This window comes from Syngnathus floridae, unplaced genomic scaffold (assembly GCF_059516105.1).
Source record: "Syngnathus floridae isolate MCC-2025c unplaced genomic scaffold, RoL_Sflo_1.0 HiC_scaffold_42, whole genome shotgun sequence".
In the NCBI taxonomy this organism is placed as follows: Eukaryota; Metazoa; Chordata; class Actinopteri; order Syngnathiformes; family Syngnathidae; genus Syngnathus; species Syngnathus floridae.
Genome location: NW_028284071.1, coordinates 257,593 through 283,236, shown reverse-complemented (window position 1 = coordinate 283,236; position 25,644 = coordinate 257,593). Strand labels below are relative to the sequence as shown.

General features: G+C 47.3%; 2 long non-coding RNA genes across 2 annotated transcripts; both read right to left on the bottom strand.

Annotated features, from left to right (window-relative positions):
• Window positions 1-2,736: 2,736 nt before the first annotated feature.
• LOC148378476 (uncharacterized) lies at window positions 2,737-3,583 on the bottom strand. Its single transcript, XR_015855856.1, has 3 exons — window positions 3,239-3,583; window positions 3,054-3,152; window positions 2,737-2,964 (listed from the first exon to the last, which is right to left on the bottom strand). It is a non-coding gene; the product is annotated as an uncharacterized LOC148378476 (long non-coding RNA).
• Window positions 3,584-24,119: 20,536 nt separating this feature from the next.
• Window positions 24,120-24,966, bottom strand: LOC148378475 (uncharacterized). The gene is made up of 3 exons (XR_015855855.1): window positions 24,622-24,966; window positions 24,437-24,535; window positions 24,120-24,347 (listed from the first exon to the last, which is right to left on the bottom strand). It is a non-coding gene; the product is annotated as an uncharacterized LOC148378475 (long non-coding RNA).
• Window positions 24,967-25,644: the final 678 nt, after the last annotated feature.

Below are 25,644 nucleotides of genomic sequence, written 5' to 3'. Positions count from 1 at the left end.
TGTGTCTTTGTCAACATCGCCGCCATTTTCCTACTTCCTGCTGCGAGCCACGCCCACGGATTTAAATTTGGGCGGAAGCTCTTTCCATTGGCGTCGTTTTCGCGTATAGCAAATCCGATTGGTTGGGAAGGGGGCACGGTTATGCAGCCGAGGAGTCCTGTGATCGGTGGGATGTAAAGTAGGCGTCGACGTGGCAGACGTCAAATAGCAACCGCTGTTTTGTTTAGTAGACTTACAGTTGTTATGCATTGACATAATGGCGCACACACCAAATAGATTTAAATAAATTAAATAATTCTTCTGCCCACTCTCTTTTAAACAAGTTAACTCTCCCCGCGGATTTGAATTCCGGCGAAAGTTACGCCCATCGACGTCACGTATGTCACGTGACCACGACGTGGCAGATGTCATATAGCAACCGCTGTTTTGTTTAGTAGATTTACAGTTGTTATGCATTGGCATAATGGTGTGCACTCAAAATAGATTTAAATAAATTAAATATGTCTTCTGCCTACTCCCTTTTAACAAGTTAACCTCTGCCCACGTCCATTGACGTCTTGTCTGCGTCACGTGACCACGACGTAGCGACGTCATATAGTAACCGCTGTTTTGACCAGTAGACTTAGTTATTATGCGTTGACATAATGGCGCACTGGTTAGCATGGCCACCTCTTAAGCATGATGATGCGGGTTCGACGCCTGATCAATGTTAGCATGGAGTGAGCTGAAGTGCATGGCGCTGAAGATTTGAATCTTGAAATGCGCTGAGGTCTGACATATCAGGCAGAATGGTTTGCCATCACGTTCAACAAAAAATAGAAACTTTCCCACTCTGATTAAAACGTCCTGTGTTCATCTACGTATTTTCGTTTTGCTGTGCATCTTTTCCCTGCCATTTCGAGAGCCCAATTGACACTCATAGTTTAAAGAAATGTGTTTGCCCATCCTACTTTGTGAATTTCACCACATGCGCTTTTGACCAAAATACCAAATTGAACTCAAGTGAAGCCAACACGCACAACCCCCCCCCCCCCCCCACACACACACACACACACACACAAATGTTGATATGAACATAAAAGAGCCGCATGCGGTTCGGGAGTTGCGGCTTGGCCAAACCTGTACTATACAACTTTATTTGTATAAAATTTTCACAACAGCTGTCACACAAACAAAGCGGGAAAAACCGAAGACGTGCGTGTTCCGCCCACGCTGGATTTATTTGCACCTTTGAAAGACACCGTATTGCCGCAGATGTGGCAAAGAGTACTTTTGGGCATCTGAGACGGAAGGATGTCCAAAGCATCACGTCACCTGCTCTGGTAGGCATGGTGGTGGGACGTTGAGGTCAACCGCTTTGGGGGGTTGGCTGACTCTTTGATCGCAGGATGCCACACACTTGTAAGACAGAAGCAGAAAAGCAGAGCTAAATGCAAAATGTACTCACCGGTGACTCCAATTTTTTTCCCCCCTGAAGAAACAGCTGGACGGGTGGCCCGGCTGGCCAGTGGGACTCTGTTATTCTGACCCTTTTTAGTGCGCGTTTGGGGCAACAACCGTTTTTTGTGGCGCTCTCTTCTGGTTCAAAAGTGCCCTGCATGTGAATTTGCTTTTCCTGCCTCTGATTGGATGAGCGCCGGTGTGACGCGGTGCCTCTGTCACCGTGGCGGGGGGTATACGTTGGCATCGGAGCGTCTGCCAACGTCTGAGACCGGCTGGCAGTGTATCGGAGGTGTCGAGTGCGGTGCCGCTGGAGCTCACTCACCAGCTGGTGTTAGGGCCACAGAATGAAGGCCAAGGAGAAGAATAGAAAGAGAAACAGAAACTTCTCCTCCAATTGTTTGATTTGTCTCTTCTGAGCTTCGATGAATTCTTTCAGCTCTTTGTTCCTCTAGGACGGACAAATGGAAAGTGGCATTCAAAAGCCAGTAAGCGTGCAAGTAAGTGCCGGGCTGGCTTTGGGCCCTTACCTGTTGCGCGCTGTGCAGCAGATCCATTCTCTCTTGGAGGATGCAAGCGTCGCGCTCCCTCAACTCGCACATCAGGGCTCGCTTCCATTGGTCCACGGCGCTCCTAAGCTCTTCTCTCTGATCCGCCGTCAGCACGTCATTCACGCCAGCGTGGCTGGCTTTTTCGCCGTCCGTGGCGGGGCAGTCCCGCTGCGGTAGCGCCTCGTACAACATGGCCTCCAGCTCCAGGATCCTCTGGGCCGCAATCCTCGTCCATCAGTGGTCCGGCGGGAGATTTGAGGGCGGCTTACCTTATGAGCCTGGTCCATGGAACACTTCCTGAAGTCCAACTCTTCATCCAGGTAGCCCTTCTGCTTGCAGAACATATCCTAGCACAGCTCAAGGTCAGAATTGTTGGGGCACATTGCCGGAGTTCCCCTTGGCTGATGTCGCGTGTCTGTCTACCTTCTCACTTTCAATGTCCAACATCTTCTGTTGAAGTGCTGACTTGGTCACTTTGATGTATTCTAACCACTGAGGAAAGGCTGCTGTCACATAAGCAGAATGCGAGAGCGTGCGTGGACGTGCGCGTTACCTTCTCGGCTAGGGTGAGAAGGGTCCTGGCGTGAATCACGACCACCTGCTCCTCGTTGGTGAGATTCTGCAAGAGCCCAAAGGCACAGCGTCAACAAGCTTCTTTCAGCGCAAAGCCTTCCAAAAGTCACATTTGAGCCGCCGAGTCTCGTGGAGTGCGAACATAAGGAGTTCGACATACACTTACGGCGTTATAGCCCAGGATGTCCAGCTTCTTCATCAGATCACTGATGACGATGTCCGGGGGAAAGGCGCAAGGAGCAATGTAAGGTGTTCTGGGACCTCGGGTTAAGGTTAGGGTTGCGAGGGACGCCTTACGTACGCTCACGCCCTCGGCCTCGCAGTAGATCTGCAAAGGGCTGAGGCCGTCTGGGAAACGGACTTGCAGAAACTTCAAGACGGGGGAGCGCCACTCCCTCTCCTGAAAGGCAGAGGCATGCATCCGTCCGTCCGTCCGTCCGTCCGTCCGTCACATCTCTGGCCTCAACACGCTTGTGCGAGTCTTCCCACCTCCAGCTCCAGGATGCGGAACTCAAGCAGTTCGTTTTGGTCTCGGATATCCTGGATGTGCTCTTTCAGACGCGCTTCTTCCGCCTCCATCCGCCTGACCTGAAAAGACAGTCAGACCTCATCTGCGGGGCTTCCCGACAGGTGTGACGCCAAGCGACTCCGCCCAGCGCCTTTCTTTCCGTCACCTTTTCGGCCAACTGCTGATTGCTCTGACGCAGCAGCTGCTTCTCCTCCACCCACTTGACATTCTAGAAGAGACAAACGCGTGGACAGCTTTGGAATGTTGTGTCATTTTCATCCACAAATTCTTTGGTTGACTGGAAAATGACATTTGCTTTTCTCCGCATTTTCCCAGCCACGTTCGGGGGGGGGGGTTGGTCCAGTAATGCCAGACGGATGAGTGACTGAAGAATGTAGCTATTTTGTCTGAGAAAAAGGTGTGCTCATTGATGAGCTTACCTGTCCTTGTTGCTTCAGCGCTGACTCCAGATCTGCTACTCTGCTTTGATAGTGACCCATTTCTACCATCAGCTTTTCTCTGGTCTGAAAGGAGGAGGAGGGAGGCTCCTCCTCCTCCTTTCAGACCAGAGAACACCCGAGGCTGGGTGAGAACGGGGAGGCTGCGACCCGGCCGGGGGTTGCGGGAAGGGGCGCCACCTTGATCTCCTTCTCGGCGTCGTAGTCCCCTTTCGCTGGTCTGGGCTAGCAGAGCGTAGGCTCGTTGCAGCGCTTGATATTCTTGCGTCAGCTGGCGGTAGCGAAGCTCCGCCTCTTCATGCACACACCAATGCAACACAGCACTAGTACCAGAATCAGTCAGACCGGCGACAAAGCACCCGCGACGCAAAGACGAGTCCGATTCCAGGCTGAAGAGGAATGTTTGGTGTCAATACGCTGGCAGGAATGGCGGGCTACCTCTTCGGGTTCCGTGTCGGGGGTTCTGTCGGTGTGAAAAGACAAGGACGATCCGTCCGAGTCCACCAACACGTCTTCGTCGTAGCCGTAAAATGTTTCGATGACCTGCGGGCGCGGAAGCAAACATCTCTCTGAACAAACTGAAGCGACACCTCACGATGAATCGACGAGAGGAACGATAGCGAGAAAAAGGCCATTTCATCTTGCGCAACACCAAGCAGCCGCAAACAAACAGACTCACCTTGCAGGACCTCACGCTTTGTTCCTCCTCAGAGATTCTCGACGTCGGTATCGTAGCAGCAAATCTCTCTCCTGTCGACACAAATAATCCGCCTTTGAGATTCTTTGGATGCAAAGGGAACGAACGGCTCCGGCGCAGAAACAAACGCGACTCACAATGACATTTCTGACATGAGCTCCTGTCTCCAGAGCCTGAAAAACACGTCACCGGCGATGATTGGAGGGACGCTCGTCTTTTCCAAAAGTGACAACTACAGGGTGTGTCAGGGTTTTCCAGATTATCTTTATCGTATCATTGTGTTGCTTTGACTTTGACTGCGACCTGTAATAAATAATATTATTTATCCCTTATTTATCCCTATCGCTTATCCCTTCCTACACAAAGTCGTAAAACACCCCTTGCTATGTTTTGACTAGAGGTCAAGGGCTTCCTCTATTCAATCCACTCTTACACCCACCCTGTTTCTCTTAATTAAAATGCTCGTGCAGGAGCCGAGAGTCAGACTTCATTCGTACAACGGATGGACTCTCCACCTGCAGGTGTCCAAAAGAACTTACTTGTCTCCCGTGTGGTTCTTGCAAAATAAGTTGGAGCGAGCGCAACTCTAACAGGGTGCATTTTGCCACTAGCTGCCTACGGACAATGACGCCGCGCTCGCGGCTCATGGTTGACGGGCTGAGCAGCCGGGCAAGTCCGTCGTTTTCAGCGCACAGCGAGTGGCAAAGGCGCTGACAAAACGGGAGCTTTGAGCTGCTGAAAACGGCAAAACAAGTCTAAAGCGTGTTCAAACGCGTGCGCACAATGCTCCTGCTTGAAAGGTCGGAATTTAAGGGGCCAATTTTTTGGATGGCGGCCGCCGGCCAAGCTTTGGACGGAAAAGGTTTCCTGGCGACAGCGAGCGAGCGCGGCGCTGCCGTACGTGCACCGAGTCGCCTGCCTGAAGACCTTGGACAAGTCGTCGATGATGTGCCGCTGCTCCACAACTTGAAGGAACTCCATTTCACCGTCCTGCTGGCCGCAACCGCGGTCCAGGTCATTGAGCGAACTAGGCCTTCTCTGTGGAACACAAATGCAGTGGACTCTGTTGGCACCCCGCCGTTGTCCGCGTCGACTTACCAAGCTTGCCATCTCCTCGTTCTCCTGGGTGACAAAGCGCACTTTGTTTTCAAGGCGACACAGCACCAGCGAGAGTTCTTCATTCTTCCTGCTCAGGCGTTTGTTTTTGTACAGGAGTGGCAGAAACTGGCTTTCTGTTTCTCTCAGTCGCTTTAGCTGCAAGCATGAAGTGCGGGATGTGAAAGACGCACAACACGCGGGCCAGAACGTATCCATTCCTTTTGCATCGGTTTGAACGGAATCGTGGCTTTGGCTCCCAATAAAAGACATCTACCAGGCAACCGACTCGCCGCGCCGCTCAACTAATAAGCAAGCGCAATGGGTGCCTCGCTGGATGGCGCGCATCAAACGTAGCGCAAACCTTCAAGCGTGCCGTCAATAAATTACCAGTTCATTGCGCTCTTCAGAAAGCAGGGCGTTTCGATCCTCCAGTTTCCTGATGACTGCGCTGAGCTCAGCGATTTTCAGATGAAACCGTCGCGTGTCCCGATCCTCCTGAGACTGAAAACGCCCCGCAACACACACACACAAGCACTCGTTCAAAGTTCAAAACTGTTTTTGTGCTACCTTCCTCCAGCAACGAACTAAGTCATGCGTACTGCAAGTGTGTGATGAGGTGGCTTACGCAATGAAGAGGATTGCTAGTAGCGGCGTTGACCCCACTTCCAGGGTAGTTTAGGCCCGCCCTTTGGGAATCCCTCAGGGCAGCGATCTGCTGCTCGGCAGCCTGAGTCTGCAGCTGAAGGCGGTGGACGTGGCCGGCCCCAGGGCTTCATCCAAAACACTAACCGCTCTGTCTTTCAGCTTGATCTCATCCGTCTGGATGTACAAACGGGGAGCGCTCAGGCAGGCGGGCAAACTCATTTGCCAGAATTGTGACAAAAACAAAGAGAGCAACCGGCCAATTTTTTTCTTGAATCGACTAGAACACCTTTGCTGTGACAAAAGCGAAGCGAGCAACCGGACATTTTCTTCTTGTGAAATAGAATAGAATAGAATGCCTTAGGTGTCATTGCACTGCAGGTATACAACGAAATTGGGAACATAGCCACGCACCGCGCATCTGATCAGTCCTACCAGTCGGCGGATCTCCCTCTCGCAGTCTCTCTTGGTTCGGCTCAGCTCCTCCCGATGCTGGTGATGAGCCGATCAGAGCTCGGCCGCTCGGGACTGCCAGGCCTGCTGGGCCGCTGCCAGGGCTTCTTCCGCGCTCCTGGTGGAGGCGACACCGCTCGGTCTCCCGACACCGCCGCGTCTCCTCCACCTCCGCCAGCAAAGCGCCCCCCCTCCTCACCTGAGCAGACATTGCGCCACACCGGGCCGTTGAGACCGCAACGGAGCGCCGCGACGCTTACTGGGGACAAGCTACACAATACGGTAGCGGCCGCATCGAAGCCCGACGTGGCGTGCGGATAGTCAGACACGGATAGAGCGGATCACCTTGTCCATGGAGCCGTCCCTCAGGCTGAGGACCAAGGCATTCAGTCGCTGGATCTCTCCATCTTTGATTTTGATCACTCTCATCAGCTCCATTTCATGCTGCCGCAGTAATGTCTCCCTGGTAATGGCTAACTCTTTCTGCTTCTCCTCATGGAGTTTGCTTTTGAGTTCCGTCATGGCGGCGGTGGCACGGTGGTGCTCCGCCCGCAGGTCCTGACTTCTCTCTCTCTCCAGACAGCTGACCTGACATGACCATGACTTAGACTTAGACAAACTTTATTGTCATCTTGTCTGCACATGGTGCATACAAAACGAAATTCCGTTGCATACGTCTTACAACAAAGTAGTGATATTGCAGTTGAATAGAAGTAACATATCCTATGAAAATATATATATATACATATATACTATATATATATATATATATATATATTATATATATATATATAAGTATAAAGTGCAGCAGTGATAATTATGCAATAGTGCAAGTAGGCAAAACAGTATTCAAGAGTGTGCAGAGGAATGCTAAACCATGTATTAAACTTCTATTTAAAGGGTTTATACAAGTTCAGTAAAGTTGGTAGTGCGAGATAGTGCAAGATAGAGGTCCGTAGTGTCATAAAGTACAGTTCTGTGAATGTGTGATGCAGAGTTCAGTTTAGAGCTCAACAGTTCTAGTGTTCAACAGTCTGATGACAGCAGGGAAAAAGCTGTTGCAGAACCTGGTGGACCTGCAGCGGATGCTGCAAACCTCTTCCCAGAGGGCAGCAGGGAGAACAGTCCATGGTGGGGGTGTGATGGGTCATTGATGATGTTACGGGCACGGGACATGCAGCGCTGAGATGAAATGTCCTGAATGGAGGGAAGAGGAGCCCCTATGATCCTCTCTGCTGTCCTCACCACTCTCCTCACGTTCTTCCAATCGGAGGCGGTGCAGCCTCCACACCACACAGAGAGACAGCTTGTCAGAATGCTCTCTATGGTGCTCCTGTAGAACGTCCTCATGATGGGTGGGGGCAGGTGGGCTCTCCTCATCCTCCGCAGGAAGTACAAGCGCTTCTGTGCCCTCTTGACCAGTGCCGTAGTGTTCATAGTCCAGGTGAGGTCTTCTGTGATGTGGACCCCCAGGAATTTGGTGGTGCTGACCACCTCCACAGCTGAGCTGTTGATGATCAGTGGAGCGTGGTGAGGCTGTTTTTTCCTGAAGTCGACGATGATCTCCTTCATCTTCTCCTCATTCAGGATCAGGCTGTTTTCTCTGCACCAGCCCACCAGCTGCTCCACCTCCTCTCTGTAGTCCAGGTCGTTGTTGTCTCTGATGAGCCCCACCACCGTTGTGTCGTCTGCTGACTTCACGATGTGATTGGTGGTGAACCTGAGGACGCAGTCGTGTGTCATCAGGGTGCACAGCAGGGGGCTCAGGACGCAGCCCTGAAGGGAGCCTGTGCTGAGGGTGATGACATCAGAGGTGTTCTGTCCGACCCGGACTGACTGAGGTCTGTTGGTGAGGAAGTCTAGCAGCCAGTTGCGAAGGGGGGTGTTGAAGCCCAGGTGTTCCAATTTTCCTACCAGATGCTGTGGGATGATGGTGTTAAACGCTGAGCTGAAGTCCAGGAACAGCCTCCGCACATGGGTGTTCTTCTCCTCCAGGTGAGCCAGGCTCAGGTGAAGAACGGAGGAGATGGCGTCCTGAGTGGAGCGGTTTTGCCGGTCGGCAAACTGGAACGGGTCAAATAATAGGGGGAGTCTGGAAACGATGTGACCTTTAAGCAGCCTTTCGAAGCACTTCATCATAACCGGAGTCAGTGCAACAGGCCGGTAATCATTAAATGAGGTGATTTGAGGTTTCTTCGGCACCGGAATGATGGAGGCAGTCTTAAAGCACGCCGGCACTGTGGCTTGGCCCAGCGAGGTGTTAAAAATGTCTGTGATGACCCCAGCCAGATGACTTGCACATTCCCTGAACACACGCCCAGGAATGTTGTCGGGGCCAGGGGCCTTACAGGGGTTGACTCTCCTCAGGGTCTTCAACACATCGGCGGAGTCAAGGCAGAGTACCTCCTCTTCCTGATGGGGGACAGTTTTAACTGCTGGAGTGCCGTTTAGTGCCTCGAACCTCCCAAAGAAGTTATTTAGACCATTTAGAAAGTCAGCATCAACTACACCCACCGGGGGGGGGGAGGGTGAGTTGTAGTCTGTAATCGCCCGTATGCCTTGCCACATACTCCTGATGTTTTTGACGTCGTGGAAACGATCCTGAAATTTTCGACTGCGGTCTCGCTTCGCTATCCTGATGGCACGGTTCAAGTTGGCTCTCGCTGTCCTCAGTGTCTCCTTGTCGCCAGACTTGAAGGCAGAGTTCCGCGCTCGTAGCGTTTGACGTACCTCCTCAGTCATCCAGGGTCGTTGGTTGCTCCGGGTGATGATATTCTTAGTGGTGCTGACGTCCTCGGTGCATTTGTTGATGTAGGCTGACACAGTCATGGCACACGCATGTCTAATCTACATCGGGAAAACTGGGAGGGAGGGAGGCAGGCAGGGAGGCAGGCAGGGAGGCAGGCAGGCAGTGTCTGTCTGTTGAGGTTTTCACCTTGTTCTTCTCCTGCTGAAGTTCTAACTGGACGTCCATCAGTTTGGTTCTCAGCTCGTCATTGGCGGCCTGAAGGGCGTCCGTTCGCTCCGCCTTGGCCCGCCCTGCCGGAGCTCGTTTGGGCATCTCTTACTCGAGTCTCGCCCGGTCGTCAGTCAGAGATCACAACATTTGTACCTGGAGAGCACAAACGCAGCGCTGTTTTCCACTGGCTTCGAACTCAACTTCAATCGGTACCGTAACTTACAACATCATAAACATAGAACTAGCTTGACTTATTCATTGAATAAATGCATTTGGTTCTTCAAAACTGCATCACGCAACATAGCGTGACCGAGACGGCCGTTATCCACCTGCGTGAAGTTATTTGGTGAAATGAATGAGATGTTTAAGACACCATCGTTCTGTCTCTATGTAGATGAAGGTAAATAATCGATTGCTGAAGGTCCAAAGGTGTTGTGATAAACAAATAAACATATTAGTGATTAGTGACATATTTGTGATAAACATATTAGGCAGGATAATCACATATGTTAACGTGACTGCCCACACTGTATTTATTTATGGTTATTTGTTAAATCGAGTACTGTTAGACATGAAATAGGAAGTGTTTAACATAAATGGAAGACGAAAGGGGTACTCACCATTGTAGCTCCTGCTGGTCAATGATACGAGCCTCTTCTTGCAGTGGAAAACATACAGCCAACAAACACCGTGGAACCTAAAGGAATGAAATTAAACATTAACATTTAGCCTCAACCAACATTCACAGATACAACGCAACGCAAACTACACAAACGTAAATCTTTTTAAACACAATGAGTTGTACTTACCGTGTACGCTCTAGACGGTCCACTTGCAAGCGGAAAATAAAGATATTTCTGTTGATAATCGTCGTGTTTGTATCCGGTGTCTCGCTCAAGGCCATTGCGCCCACAGATTTGAATTTTGGCGAGAGTTCAGCCTATTGACGTCATTTCCGCGGTGTAATACCCGCATATCTGAAACGGCAAAGTTAAGAGTAGAGTTAAATAAAGTTTTTAGTCAACGCAATAATTTACAACCGTTGACCAGTCGAAATAATCGTCGAAATTTGGCGTCTGTGGCTGGAAGCAGACGCCGAGTTCGACATTCCTCCCAAACGCCACACTCCCTTGCTTTTCAGGGCTAAAAAAAAACAGTTGTAATTACCTTGTACGCTCTAGACGGTCAAGTTGCAAGCTGAAAACAAAAATATTTGCCTTGTTAGTCATCGTGTTACTAACAGCTGTGTCTTGTTTGCCAGAACTGCCGCTTTCCTACTTCCTGTTGCAAGCCACGCCCACGGATTATAATTTTGCCGTGAGTTCCGCCTATTGACGTCATGTCCGCGTCACATGACTGCGACGTAATATTATCTAAAACTGTTTGTGCGGTATTGTGTTGTTCTGTGCGGTATTGTGTTATTCTGTGCGGCGTCGTGTTGTTCTGTGCGGCGTCGTGTTGTTAGTGCGACGTCGTGTTGTTCAGTGCGGCATGGTGTTGTTCAGTGCGGCATGGTGTTGTTCAGTGCGGCATGGTGTTGTTCAGTGCGGCATAATGTTGTTCAGTGCGGCATAATGTTGTTCAGTGCGGCATGGTGTTGTTCAGTGCGGCATGGTGTTGTTCAGTGCGGCATGGTGTTGTTCAGTGCGGCATAATGTTGTTCAGTGCGCCATAATGTTGTTCAGTGCGGCATGGTGTTGTTCAGTGCGGGATGGTGTTGTTCAGTGCAGGATGGTGTTGTTCAGTGCGGCACGGTGTTGTTCAATGCGGCATGGTGTTGTTCAGTGCGGGATGGTGTTGTTCAGTGCGGCATGGTGTTGTTCAGTGCGGCATAATGTTGTTCAGTGCGGCATGGTGTTGTTCAGTGCGGCATGGTGTTGTTCAGTGCGGCATGGTGTTGTTCAGTGCGGCATGGTGTTGTTCAGTGCGGAATGGTGTTGTTCAGTGCGGCATGGTGTTGTTCAGTCCGGGATGGTGTTGTTCAATGCGGGATCGTGTTGTTCAGTGCGGGGTGGTGTTGTTCAGTGCGGGATGGTGTTGTTCAGTGCGGCATGGTGTTGTTCAATGCGGCATGGTGTTGTTCAGTGCGGGATGGTGTTGTTCATTGCGGCATGGTGTTGTTCAGTGCGGCATGGTGTTGTTCAGTGCGGCATGGTGTTGTTCAGTGCGGCATGGTGTTGTTCAGTGCGGCATAATGTTGTTCAGTGCGGCATGGTGTTGTTCAGTGTGGAAAGGTGTTGTTCAGTGCAGGATGGTGTTGTTCAGTGCGGCATGGTGTTGTTCAATGCAGGATCGTGTTGTTCAGTGCAGCATAATGTTGTTCAGTGCAGCATGGTGTTGTTCAGTGCGGCATGGTGTTGTTCAATGCGGCATGGTGTTGTTCACTGCGGGATGGTGTTGTTCAATGCGGGATCGTGTTGTTCAGTGCGGCATAATGTTGTTCAGTGCAGCATGGTGTTGTTCAGTGCGGCATGGTGTTGTTCAGTGCGACATAATGTTGTTTAGTGCGGCATAATGTTGTTCAGTGCGGCATAATGTTGTTCAGTGCGGCATGGTGTTGTTCAGTGCGGCATGGTGTTGTTCAGTGCGGCATGGTGTTGTTCAGTGCAGGATGGTGTTGTTCAGTGCGGCATGGTGTTGTTTAATGCGGCATGGTGTTGTTCAGTGCGGGATGGTGTTGTTCAGTGCAGGATGGTGTCGTTCAGTGCGGCATGGTGTTGTTCAGTGCGGAATGGTGTTGTTCAGTGCGGCATGGTGTTGTTCAGTGCGGCATGGTGTTGTTCAGTGCAGGATGGTGTTGTTCAATGCGGGATCGTGTTGTTCAGTGCGGCATGGTGTTGTTCAGTGCGGCATGGTGTTGTTCAGTGCGGCATAATGTTGTTCAGTGCGGCATGGTGTTGTTCAGTGCGGCATGGTGTTGTTCAGTGCGGCATGGTGTTGTTCAGTGCGGCATGGTGTTGTTCAGTGCGGCATAATGTTGTCCAGTGCGCCATAATGTTGTTCAGTGCGGCATGGTGTTGTTTAGTGCGGGATGGTGTTGTTCAGTGCAGGATGGTGTTGTTCAGTGCGGCATGGTGTTGTTCAATGCGGCATGGTGTTGTTCAGTGCGGGATGGTGTTGTTCAGTGCGGCATGGTGTTGTTCAGTGCGGCATAATGTTGTTCAGTGCGGCATGGTGTTGTTCAGTGCGGCATGGTGTTGTTCAGTGCGGCATGGTGTTGTTCAGTGCGGCATGGTGTTGTTCAGTGCGGAATGGTGTTGTTCAGTGCGGCATGGTGTTGTTCAGTGCAGGATGGTGTTCAATGCGGGATCGTGTTGTTCAGTGCGGGGTGGTGTTGTTCAGTGCAGGATGGTGTTGTTCAGTGCAGGATGGTGTTGTTCAGTGCGGCATGGTGTTGTTCAATGCAGGATCGTGTTGTTCAGTGCAGCATAATGTTGTTCAGTGCAGCATGGTGTTGTTCAGTGCGGCATGGTGTTGTTCAATGCGGCATGGTGTTGTTCAGTGCGGGATGGTGTTGTTCAGTGCGGCATGGTGTTTTTCAGTGCGGCATAATGTTGTTCAGTGCGGCATGGTGTTGTTCAGTGCGGCATGGTGTTGTTCAGTGCGACATAATGTTGTTCAGTGCGGCATAATGTTGTTCAGTGCGGCATGGTGTTGTTCAGTGCGGCATGGTGTTGTTCAGTGCGGCATGGTGTTGTTCAGTGCGGCATGGTGTTGTTCAGTGCAGGATGGTGTTGTTCAGTGCAGGATGGTGTTGTTCAATGCGGCATGGTGTTGTTCAGTGCGGGATGGTGTTGTTCAGTGCAGGATGGTGTTGTTCAGTGCGGCATGGTGTTGTTCAGTGCGGAATGGTGTTGTTCAGTGCGGCATGGTGTTGTTCAGTGCGGCATGGTGTTGTTCAGTGCAGGATGGTGTTGTTCAATGCGGGATGGTGTTGTTCAGTGCGGGATGGTGTTGTTCAGTGCAGGATGGTGTTGTTCAGTGCGGCATGGTGTTGTTCAATGCGGCATGGTGTTGTTCAGTGCAGGATGGTGTTGTTCAGTGCGGCATGGTGTTGTTCAATGCGGCATGGTGTTGTTCAATGCGGCATGGTGTTGTTCAGTGCGGCATGGTGTTGTTCAGTGCGGCATGGTGTTGTTCAGTGCAGCGTAATGTTGTTCAGTGCGGCATGGTGTTGTTCAGTGCGGAATGGTGTTGTTCAGTGCGGCATGGTGTTGTTCAGTGCAGGATGGTGTTGTTCAGTGCGGCATGGTGTTGCTCAGTGCGGCATGGTGTTGTTCAGTGCGGGATGGTGTTGTTTATTGCGGCATGGTGTTGTTCAGTGCGGCATGGTGTTGTTCAGTGCGGCATGGTGTTGTTCAGTGCGGCATAATGTTGTTCAGTGCGCCATAATGTTGTTCAGTGCGGCATGGTGTTGTTCAGTGCGGGATGGTGTTGTTCAGTGCAGGATGGTGTTGTTCAGTGCGGCATGGTGTTGTTCAGTGCGGCATGGTGTTGTTCAGTGCGGCATAATGTTGTTCAGTGCGGCATAATGTTGTTCAGTGCGGGATGGTGTTGTTCATTGCGGCATGGTGTTGTTCAGTGCGGCATGGTGTTGTTCAGTGCGGCATGGTGTTGTTCAGTGCGGGATGGTGTTGTTCAGTGCAGGATGGTGTTGTTCAGTGCGGCATGGTGTTGTTCAGTGCGGCATGGTGTTGTTCATTTCGGCATAATGTTGTTCAGTGCGGCATAATGTTGTTTAGTGCGGCATGGTGTTGTTCAGTGCGGGATGGTGTTGTTCAGTGCGTTATAATGTTGTTCAGTGCGGCATGGTGTTGTTCAGTGCGGCATGGTGTTGTTCAGTGCGGCATGGTGTTGTTCAGTGCGGCATAATGTTGTTCAGTGCGGCATAATGTTGTTCAGTGCGGCATGGTGTTGTTCAGTGCGGGATGGTGTTGTTCAGTGCGGGATGGTGTTGTTCAGTGCGGCATGGTGTTCAATGCGGAATGGTGTTGTTCAGTGCAGGATGGTGTTGTTCAGTGCGGCATGGTGTTGTTCAGTGCGGCATAATGTTGTTCAGTGCGGCATGGTGTTGTTCAGTGCGGCATGGTGTTGTTCAGTGCGGCATGGTGTTGTTCAGTGCGGCATAATGTTGTTCAGTGCGGCATGGTGTTGTTCAGTGCGGCATGGTGTTGTTCAGTGCGGCATAATGTTCAGTGCGGCATAATGTTGTTCAGTGCGGCATGGTGTTGTTCAGTGCGGGATGGTGTTGTTCAGTGCAGGATGGTGTTGTTCAGTGCGGCATGGTGTTCAGTGCGGGATGGTGTCTTTCAGTGCGGCATGGTGTCGTTCAGTGCGGCATGGTGTCTTTCAGTGCGGCATGGTGTCGTTCAGTGAGGCATGGTGTTGTTCAGTGCGGCATGGTGTTGTTTAGTGCGGCATGGTGTTGTTCAGTGCGGGATGGTGTTGTTCAGTGTGGCATGGTGTTCAGTGCGGCATGGTGTTGTTCAGTGCGGTATCGTGTTGTTCAGTGCGGTATCGTGTTTCTCAGTGCGGTATCGTGTTGTTCAGTGCAGTATCGTTGTGTTGTTCGTATTGTGTTTAACACTTAGCCTCTAACACTTAGCCTCTAACACTTAGCCTCTAGCATCTAGAAGGTAAATAAATAGGAAGGAAGGACTCACCGGTGACGTCTTCGCCCACGTCCAAGCGTTGTACTTTGTATTTTCATCCTTCTGACAGTGGAAAACATAGCCAACAAACACCGTGGAACCTAAACGAATGAAAGAAAACTATCATTTGGCCACAACCAACATTCACAGATACAACACAATGTGACGTGCGGGGTTGAGGTTAAAGGTTGAGTGAAGGGCCCTCGTTTTAAACTACTTTTTTGAAAAGGATTGGGAACAAGTAAGACGTATTTAATTTATTTAATGGGAAGTAGTAAGAGCTATTGAATTTAATCTATGTATTATATTCTATTGTATTGTATTCTGTTGTATTCTTTTGGATTGTATTCACACTAACCCCACTAAAACTTCAGCCCACAAAAACTCGCCTCTGGCGCCTAGCCTCTGGCACTTAGCCTCTAACACTTAGCCTTTAACACTTAGCCTTTAACACTTAGCCTTTAACACTTAGCCTAGAAGGTGAATAAATAGGGTTAAAGGTTGAGTGAAGGGACCTCGTTTTAAACTACTTTTTTGTAAAGGAGTGGGAACAAGTAAGACGTATTTAATTTATTTAATGGGAAGTAGTAAGACTTATTAAATTTATTTAATCTACTTTTCTTCCCAGGCAAAATTTGATGTGCTGCAATTCCAAATTTCCAAAGTGAATGAAGGAATGAAGTCCTTTAAATTATGATTTTGTATAAATACTAGGCATTAACACAAAATCGACGGCACAAAATGGGCAGACTTTACTTGTTTGAAAAGGACTGGTTACAAGACAGACTTTTTTAATTTATTTAATGGGAAGAAGACTTATTTAGTTTAATTGATCTATTTTTGTTCCCTGGCAAAATTCGATTTGCTGCAATTCCAAATTTCCAAAGTGAATGAAGGAAAGAAGTCGTTTAAATTATGATTTTGTTTAAATACTAGGCATAGACACAAAATCTACGGCACAAAATGGGCAGACTTTACTTGTTTGAAGAGGACTGGTTACAAGACAGACTTTTCTGATTTATTTAATGGGAAGAAGACTTATTTAGTTTATTTAATCTATTTTTGTTCCCTGGCAAAATTGTATTTGCTGAAATTGTATTTTGCCAAATCTTGCCTTGAGACCTGATAGGAAGTATTAAACGCTTAGTTAAATCAATACAAGTTGGTAATAAGAGCGAGTAATGTTGGTTGAACCGATGAATGAAGGTTGAAAGCAATTTAAATTATGACTTTGTATAAATACTAGATATTAACAGAACATCTACTGCGCGAAATGGGCAGAGTTTACTTGTTTGAGAAGGAGTGGCTTATTCAAAACTAAGATTTATTTAATCTGTTTGTTCCCAGGCAAAATTGGATGTGATGCAATTCCAAATTTCACCACATGATGGTGCCCAATTTTGACTTCATAGGACATATTAAACACTTAGCTTGTTATTATGTTCAAGGTAATCAGATTTGTTTATTATTCTAATGGCCTCTTCAAAACTATTCTGGATTACTACTTTGGATCTATTCTACATTACTTGGCAACAACATACTCTGTAACAGATTAGGCAGTATAATCATATCTGTTAACTTGAGAGTGCCCACACTCAATCTACTTATCGTGATGTGTTAAATCAATTACTGTTAGACATTATTTGTCTGATAATCTACCAAATCTTTGAATTGAAGAATTTGTGATTTAATTAATAGCTTGTTGTTATGTTAAGGGTAATCAGACTTGTATATAATTCTAATGGCCTTCTTTTGAAAACTATTCTGAATTACAACTTTGGATCTTATATTACTTTGCAACAATCTACTCCGTGACAGATTAGGCAGTATAATCACATATGTTAACTTCAGTGCCCACACTGTATTTATTTATGGTTATTTGTTAAATCAAGTACTGTTAGACATGAAATAGGAAGTGTTTAACATAAATGTTATGGCTACTCACCATTGTAGCTCGCTCCTGGTCAATGATACGAGCCTCTTCTTGCAGTGGAAAACTTGCAGCCAACAAACACCGTGGAACCTAAAGGAATGAAATTAAACATTAACATTTCGCCTCGACCAATTTTCACACGTACAACGCAACGCGGCTACACTTCTGCTATTACAAACGTAAATCTCCTTAAACACAATGAGTGTTACTTACCGTGTACGCTCTAGACGGTCCAGTTGCAAGCAGAAAATAAAGATATTTCTGTTGATAATCGTCGCTGCTCAGTGGCTCACGGCCATCGCGCCAACAGATTTGAATTTTGGCGGAGGTTCGGGCAATTACGTCATATCCACGGCACATGACTGCGACGTAATACCCGCTTATCTGAAACGGCAGTTAAAAGTAGAGTTACATCAAGTTTTCTTGGAACCTAAACGAATGAAAGAAAACTATCATTTGGCCACAACCAACATTCACAGATACAACACAACGTGCGGGGTTGGGGTTAAAGATTGAGTGAAGGGCCCTCGTTTTAAACTACTGTTTTGAAAAGGAGTGGGAACAAGTAAGACGTATTTAATTTATTTAATGGGAAGTAGTAAGACTTATTAAATTTATTTAATCTACTTTTCTTCCCAGGCAAAATTTGATGTGCTGCAATTCCAAATTTCCAAAGTGAATGAAGGAATGAAGTCCTTTAAATTATGATTTTGTATAAATACTAGGCATTAACACAAAATCGACGGCACAAAATGGGCAGACTTTACTTGTTTGAAAAGGACTGGTTACAAGACAGACTTTTTTAATTTATTTAATGGGAAGAAGACTTATTTAGTTTAATTGATCTATTTTTGTTCCCTGCCAAAATTCGATTTGCTGCAATTCCAAATTTCCAAAGTGAATGAAGGAAAGAAGTCGTTTAAATTATGATTTTGTTTAAATACTAGGCATAGACACAAAATCTACGGCACAAAATGGGCAGACTTTACTTGTTTGAAGAGGACTGGTTACAAGACAGACTTTTCTGATTTATTTAATGGGAAGAGGACTTATTTAGTTTATTTAATCTATTTTTGTTCCCTGGCAAAATTGGATTTGCTGAAATTGTATTTTGCCAAATCTCGATTTGAGACCTGATAGGAAGTATTAAACGCTTAGTTAAATCAATACAAGTTGGTAATAAGAGCGAGTAATGTTGGTTGAACCGATGAATGAAGGTTGAAAGCAATTTAAATTATGACTTTGTATAAATACTAGATATTAACAGAACATCTACTGCGCAAAATGGGCAGAGTTTACTTCTTTGAGAAGGAGTGGCTTATTCAAAACTAAGATTTATGTAATCTGTTTGTTCCCAGGCAAAATTGGATGTGATGCAATTCCAAATTTCACCACATGATGGTGCCCAATTTTGACTTCATAGGACATATTAAACACTTAGCTTGTTATTATGTTCAAGGTAATCAGATTTGTTTATCATTCTAATGGCCTCTTCAAAACTATTCTGGATTACTACTTTGGATCTATTCTACATTACTTGGCAACAACATACTCTGTAACAGATTAGGCAGTATAATCACATATGTTAACTTGAGAGTGCCCACACTCAATCTACTTATCGTGATGTGTTAAATCAATTACTGTTAGACATTATTTGTCTGATAATCTACCAAATCTTTGAATTGAAGAATTTGTGATTTAATTAATAGCTTGTTCAGGGTAATCAGACTTGTATATAATTCTAATGGCCTTCTTTTGAAAACTATTCTGAATTACAACTTTGGATCTTATATTACTTTGCAACAATCTACTCCGTGACAGATTAGGCAGTATAATCACATATGTTAACTTCAGTGCCCACACTGTATTTATTTATGGTTATTTGTTAAATCAAGTACTGTTAGACATGAAATAGGAAGTGTTTAACATAAATGTTATGGCTACTCACCATTGTAGCTCGCTCCTGGTCAATGATACGAGCCTCTTCTTGCAGTGGAAAACTTGCAGCCAACAAACACCGTGGAACCTAAAGGAATGAAATTAAACATTAACATTTCGCCTCGACCAATTTTCACACGTACAACGCAACGCGGCTACACTTCTGCTATTACAAACGTAAATCTCCTTAAACACAATGAGTGTTACTTACCGTGTACGCTCTAGACGGTCCAGTTGCAAGCAGAAAATAAAGATATTTCTGTTGATAATCGTCGCTGCTCAGTGGCTCACGGCCATCGCGCCAACAGATTTGAATTTTGGCGGAGGTTCGGGCAATTACGTCATATCCGCGGCATTTGACTGCAACGTAATACCCGCTTATCTGAAACGGCAGTTAAGAGTAGAGTTACATCAAGTTTTCTTGGAACCTAAACGAATGAAAGAAAACTATCATTTGGCCACAACCAACATTCACAGATACAACACAACGTGCGGGGTTGAGGTTAAAGATTGAGTGAAGGGCCCTCGTTTTAAACTACTGTTTTGAAAAGGAGTGGGAACAAGTAAGACGTATTTAATTTATTTAATGGGAAGTAGTAAGACTTATTAAATTTATTTAATCTACTTTTCTTCCCAGGCAAAATTTGATGTGCTGCAATTCCAAATTTCCAAAGTGAATGAAGGAATGAAGTCCTTTAAATTATGATTTTGTATAAATACTAGGCATTAACACAAAATCGACGGCACAAAATGGGCAGACTTTACTTGTTTGAAAAGGACTGGTTACAAGACAGACTTTTTTAATTTATTTAATGGGAAGAAGACTTATTTAGTTTAATTGATCTATTTTTGTTCCCTGCCAAAATTCGATTTGCTGCAATTCCAAATTTCCAAAGTGAATGAAGGAAAGAAGTCGTTTAAATTATGATTTTGTTTAAATACTAGGCATAGACACAAAATCTACGGCACAAAATGGGCAGACTTTACTTGTTTGAAGAGGACTGGTTACAAGACAGACTTTTCTGATTTATTTAATGGGAAGAGGATTTATTTAGTTTATTTAATCTATTTTTGTTCCCTGGCAAAATTGGATTTGCTGAAATTGTATTTTGCCAAATCTCGATTTGAGACCTGATAGGAAGTATTAAACGCTTAGTTAAATCAATACAAGTTGGTAAGAAGAGCGAGTAATGTTGGTTGAACCGATGAATGAAGGTTGAAAGCAATTTAAATTATGACTTTGTATAAATACTAGATATTAACAGAACATCTACTGCGCAAAATGGGCAGAGTTTACTTGTTTGAGAAGGAGTGGCTTATTCAAAACTAAGATTTATGTAATCTGTTTGTTCCCAGGCAAAATTGGATGTGATGCAATTCCAAATTTCACCACATGATGGTGCCCAATTTTGACTTCATAGGACATATTAAACACTTAGCTTGTTATTATGTTCAAGGTAATCAGATTTGTTTATCATTCTAATGGCCTCTTCAAAACTATTCTGGATTACTACTTTGGATCTATTCTACATTACTTGGCAACAACATACTCTGTAACAGATTAGGCAGTATAATCACATAGGTTAACTTGAGAGTGCCCACACTCAATCTACTTATCGTGATGTGTTAAATCAATTACTGTTAGACATTATTTGTCTGATAATCTACCAAATCTTTGAATTGAAGAATTTGTGATTTAATTAATAGCTTGTTCGGGGTAATCAGACTTGTATATAATTCTAATGGCCTTCTTTTGAAAACTATTCTGAATTACAACTTTGGATCTTATATTACTTTGCAACAATCTACTCGGTGACAGATTAGGCAGTATAATCACATATGTTAACTTCAGTGCCCACACTGTATTTATTTATGGTTATTTGTTAAATCAAGTACTGTTAGACATGAAATAGGAAGTGTTTAACATAAATGTTATGGCTACTCACCATTGTAGCTCGCTCCTGGTCAATGATATGAGCCTCTTCTTGCAGTGGAAAACTTGCAGCCAACAAACACCGTGGAACCTAAAGGAATGAAATTAAACATTAACATTTCGCCCGGACCAACATTCACACGTACAACGCAACGCGGCTACACTTCTGCTATTACAAACGTAAATCTCCTTAAACACAACGAGTGTTACTTACCGTGTACGCTCTAGGCAAAATTGGATGTGATGCAATTCCAAATCTATCTGAAACGGCAGTTAAAAGAATAGTTACATCAAGTTTTCTTTTTTAATCAACACAATCATTTACAACCGTTGACCAGAAAGAATCGTCGAAATTCGACGTCCCCCACAAACGCCACGCTCACTCGCTTTTCAGGGCAACAAAAGTACTTCTTTTTAAAAACGATGAGTTGTACTTACCGTGTACGCTCTGGACGGTCCAGTTGCAAGCAGAAAATAAAAATATTTCTCTTGTTAGTCGTATGTTACCATCCGCTGTGTCTTTGTCAACATCGCCGCCATTTTCCTACTTCCTGCTGCGAGCCACGCCCACGGATTTAAATTTGGGCGGAAGCTCTTTCCATTGGCGTCGTTTTCGCGTATAGCAAATCCGATTGGTTGGGAAGGGGGCACGGTTATGCAGCCGAGGAGTCCTGTGATCGGTGGGATGTAAAGTAGGCGTCGACGTCACGTCCGCGTCACGTGACCACGACGTGGCAGACGTCAAATAGCAACCGCTGTTTTGTTTAGTAGACTTACAGTTGTTATGCATTGACATAATGGCGCACACACCAAATAGATTTAAATAAATTAAATAATTCTTCTGCCCACTCTCTTTTAAACAAGTTAACTCTCCCCGCGGATTTGAATTCCGGCGAAAGTTACGCCCATCGACGTCACGTATGTCACGTGACCACGACGTGGCAGATGTCATATAGCAACCGCTGTTTTGTTTAGTAGATTTACAGTTGTTATGCATTGGCATAATGGTGTGCACTCAAAATAGATTTAAATAAATTAAATATTTCTTCTGCCTACTCCCTTTTAAACAAGTTAACTCTGCCCACGTCCATTGACGTCTTGTCTGCGTCACGTGACCACGACGTAGCGACGTCATATAGTAACCGCTGTTTTGACCAGTAGACTTAGTTATTATGCGTTGACATAATGGCGCACTGGTTAGCATGGCCACCTCTTAAGCATGATGATGCGGGTTCGACGCCTGATCAATGTTAGCATGGAGTGAGCTGAAGTGCATGGCGCTGAAGATTTGAATCTTTGAAATGCGCTGAGGTCTGACATATCAGGCAGAATGGTTTGCCATCACGTTCAACAAAAAATAGAAACTTTCCCACTCTGATTAAAACGTCCTGTGTTCATCTACGTATTTTCGTTTTGCTGTGCATCTTTTCCCTGCCATTTCGAGAGCCCAATTGACACTCATAGTTTAAAGAAATGTGTTTGCCCATCCTACTTTGTGGAATTTCACCACATGCGCTTTTGACCAAAATACCAAATTGAACTCAAGTGAAGCCAACACGCACAACCCCCCCCCCCCCCCCCCCCCACACACACACACACACACACACAAATGTTGATATGAACATAAAAGAGCCGCATGCGGTTCGGGAGTTGCGGCTTGGCCAAACCTGTACTATACAACTTTATTTGTATAAAATTTTCACAACAGCTGTCACACAAACAAAGCGGGAAAAACCGAAGACGTGCGTGTTCCGCCCACGCTGGATTTATTTGCACCTTTGAAAAGACACCGTATTGCCGCAGATGTGGCAAAGAGTACTTTTGGGCATCTGAGACGGAAGGATGTCCAAAGCATCACGTCACCTGCTCTGGTAGGCATGGTGGTGGGACGTTGAGGTCAACCGCTTTGGGGTTGGCTGACTCTTTGATCGCAGGATGCCACACACTTGAAGACAGAAGCAGAAAAGCAGAGCTAAATGCAAAATGTACTCACCGGTGACTCCAATTTTTTTCCCCCCTGAAGAAACAGCTGGACGGGTGGCCCCGGCTGGCCAGTGGGACTCTTGTTATTCTGACCCTTTTTAGTGCGCGTTTGGGGCAACAACCGTTTTTTGTGGCGCTCTCTTCTGGTTCAAAAGTGCCCTGCATGTGAATTTGCTTTTCCTGCCTTCTGATTGGATGAGCGCCGGTGTGACGCGGTGCCTCTGTCACCGTGGCGGGGGGTATACGTTGGCATCGGAGCGTCTGCCAACGTCTGAGACCGGCTGGCAGTGTATCGGAGGTGTCGAGTGCGGTGCCGCTGGAGCTCACTCACCAGCTGGTGTTAGGGCCACAGAATGAAGGCCAAGGAGAAGAATAGAAAGAGAAACAGAAACTTCTCCTCCAATTGTTTGATTTGTCTCTTCTGAGCTTCGATGAATTCTTTCAGCTCTTTGTTCCTCTAGGACGGACAAATGGAAAGTGGCATTCAAAAGCCAGTAAGCGTGCAAGTAAGTGCCGGGCTGGCTTTGGGCCCTTACCTGTTGCGCGCTGTGCAGCAGATCCATTCTCTCTTGGAGGATGCAAGCGTCGCGCTCCCTCAACTCGCACATCAGGGCTCGCTTCCATTGGTCCACGGCGCTCCTAAGCTCTTCTCTCTGATCCGCCGTCAGCACGTCATTCACGCCAGCGTGGCTGGCTTTTTCGCCGTCCGTGGCGGGGCAGTCCCGCTGCGGTAGCGCCTCGTACAACATGGCCTCCAGCTCCAGGATCCTCTGGGCCGCAATCCTCGTCCATCAGTGGTCCGGCGGGAGATTTGAGGGCGGCTTACCTTATGAGCCTGGTCCATGGAACACTTCCTGAAGTCCAACTCTTCATCCAGGTAGCCCTTCTGCTTGCAGAACATATCCTAGCACAGCTCAAGGTCAGAATTGTTGGGGCACATTGCCGGAGTTCCCCTTGGCTGATGTCGCGTGTCTGTCTACCTTCTCACTTTCAATGTCCAACATCTTCTGTTGAAGTGCTGACTTGGTCACTTTGATGTATTCTAACCACTGAGGAAAGGCTGCTGTCACATAAGCAGAATGCGAGAGCGTGCGTGGACGTGCGCGTTACCTTCTCGGCTAGGGTGAGAAGGGTCCTGGCGTGAATCACGACCACCTGCTCCTCGTTGGTGAGATTCTGCAAGAGCCCAAAGGCACAGCGTCAACAAGCTTCTTTCAGCGCAAAGCCTTCCAAAAGTCACATTTGAGCCGCCGAGTCTCGTGGAGTGCGAACATAAGGAGTTCGACATACACTTACGGCGTTATAGCCCAGGATGTCCAGCTTCTTCATCAGATCACTGATGACGATGTCCGGGGGAAAGGCGCAAGGAGCAATGTAAGGTGTTCTGGGACCTCGGGTTAAGGTTAGGGTTGCGAGGGACGCCTTACGTACGCTCACGCCCTCGGCCTCGCAGTAGATCTGCAAAGGGCTGAGGCCGTCTGGGAAACGGACTTGCAGAAACTTCAAGACGGGGGAGCGCCACTCCCTCTCCTGAAAGGCAGAGGCATGCATCCGTCCGTCCGTCCGTCCGTCCGTCCGTCACATCTCTGGCCTCAACACGCTTGTGCGAGTCTTCCCACCTCCAGCTCCAGGATGCGGAACTCAAGCAGTTCGTTTTGGTCTCGGATATCCTGGATGTGCTCTTTCAGACGCGCTTCTTCCGCCTCCATCCGCCTGACCTGAAAAGACAGTCAGACCTCATCTGCGGGGCTTCCCGACAGGTGTGACGCCAAGCGACTCCGCCCAGCGCCTTTCTTTCCGTCACCTTTTCGGCCAACTGCTGATTGCTCTGACGCAGCAGCTGCTTCTCCTCCACCCACTTGACATTCTAGAAGAGACAAACGCGTGGACAGCTTTGGAATGTTGTGTCATTTTCATCCACAAATTCTTTGGTTGACTGGAAAATGACATTTGCTTTTCTCCGCATTTTCCCAGCCACGTTCGGGGGGGGGGGTTGGTCCAGTAATGCCAGACGGATGAGTGACTGAAGAATGTAGCTATTTTGTCTGAGAAAAAGGTGTGCTCATTGATGAGCTTACCTGTCCTTGTTGCTTCAGCGCTGACTCCAGATCTGCTACTCTGCTTTGATAGTGACCCATTTCTACCATCAGCTTTTCTCTGGTCTGAAAGGAGGAGGAGGGAGGCTCCTCCTCCTCCTTTCAGACCAGAGAACACCCGAGGCTGGGTGAGAACGGGGAGGCTGCGACCCGGCCGGGGGTTGCGGGAAGGGGCGCCACCTTGATCTCCTTCTCGGCGTCGTAGTCCCCTTTCGCTGGTCTGGGCTAGCAGAGCGTAGGCTCGTTGCAGCGCTTGATATTCTTGCGTCAGCTGGCGGTAGCGAAGCTCCGCCTCTTCATGCACACACCAATGCAACACAGCACTAGTACCAGAATCAGTCAGACCGGCGACAAAGCACCCGCGACGCAAAGACGAGTCCGATTCCAGGCTGAAGAGGAATGTTTGGTGTCAATACGCTGGCAGAAATGGCGGGCTACCTCTTCGGGTTCCGTGTCGGGGGTTCTGTCGGTGTGAAAAGACAAGGACGATCCGTCCGAGTCCACCAACACGTCTTCGTCGTAGCCGTAAAATGTTTCGATGACCTGCGGGCGCGGAAGCAAACATCTCTCTGAACAAACTGAAGCGACACCTCACGATGAATCGACGAGAGGAACGATAGCGAGAAAAAGGCCATTTCATCTTGCGCAACACCAAGCAGCCGCAAACAAACAGACTCACCTTGCAGGACCTCACGCTTTGTTCCTCCTCAGAGATTCTCGACGTCGGTATC